Here is a 1299-nt window from a genome sequence, read left to right as displayed (position 1 = left end):
GGTTAAAAATAGTATTTATACAAGAGTTTTAACGAAAAATATCAGGAAAAAATGTACAGGAATAAAAAAAAATTCAGCTTTCAAAATATTCGTCGATAAAAAAACCGATCTTTATATTTACGCTAGCCATTTTGTATATTACCACGTGACCTGCTATCTCTTAAACTGGAGGGGGGGGGGGATCCACTTGAATCCAACAAAACCAGTATTTTTTTTTTTCTATTATATATACATCATTTTCTATAAAATTAAGTGTAGACTTTATAATTAAAACAAAAAATGTTATTCATACTAAAAAAAAAAAACGCTTAGTCATGTCACGTGACGTGACGTCAACATCCACTAATGGCGAACAATTGTACCTATTTACTATGCCTCCCCACGGGACAGAGTTAGACACCAGGGTCGTTTTTTAACGTGGAGAAAAGGTACAAAAATAAAAATTGTCTCAGTCGTGGAGGATTTCTCCTCCACCGAAAGAGAACAAGAAATAGAAGTGCAGCATCTGAAGAACAGATACTACACTTTGATCTTGACCAAAAGGCCAAGAATGCGAACAATTGTAAATAACAACTTTTTTCACAAAACCAACACCGTCTTTCTTTTTTTTCTCTCTCTTTCTCTCTCTCTCTCACCCACTTACTCTTCCCTCTCTCTCACCCTCTTTCTCTTGACGTCACACCACTGTTAAACTGTGGGGGGGGGAACACATTCCCAGGCATTATCTCCTATAGATGCACATTTTATTAGAAATTCAGCTTTCAAAATATTAGACGATAATAAAAATATAAAACCAACACCCTCTTTCTCTTTTCTCTCTCTCTCACCAACTTACTCTTCTCTCTCTCTCACCCTCTTTCTCTTGACCTCCTACTACTGTTAAACTGTGTGTGTGTGTGTGGGGGGGGAAGAGGCAGCTTGAAAACCAACAAAAACAGTGCACAGTTTCCCAAGCATTTGGGGTGGGAAGGGGGGGAAGAAGCCGAGTGCACAGTTTCGTGTGAGAGAGAGAGAACAATTCTCAACCTATATACTCAACAAATTTTTTATCTACAGATTTGAAAGTTTGTATATAGGGTATTCAGACATATGGAAATATATCTAGCATAATCTATCTATTATATCTATAAAAGTGAAAATGTGTGTGTGTGTGAGGTAGCCAGAGAGAGAGAGAGAGAGACAACAATTCTCAACCTATATATTCAATACATTTTTTATCTACAGATTTGAAAATTTGTATATAGGGTATTCAGACATATGGAAATATATCTAGCATAATCTATCTATTATATCTATAAA

The 1299-nt window shown here is 35.8% G+C and overlaps 1 pseudogene; it reads right to left on the bottom strand.

The window, feature by feature from the left end:
• Window positions 1-423: 423 nt before the first annotated feature.
• Window positions 424-557, bottom strand: LOC145263442 (U2 spliceosomal RNA; annotated as a pseudogene).
• Between the last annotated feature and the right edge of the window lie 742 nt (window positions 558-1299).

The sequence above is a fragment of the Euprymna scolopes genome, chromosome 38, assembly GCF_053919585.1.
Source record: "Euprymna scolopes isolate OS-2025 chromosome 38, ASM5391958v1, whole genome shotgun sequence".
NCBI classification, from domain to species: Eukaryota; Metazoa; Mollusca; class Cephalopoda; order Sepiida; family Sepiolidae; genus Euprymna; species Euprymna scolopes.
This window is presented reverse-complemented; position numbering and strand designations above follow the sequence as displayed.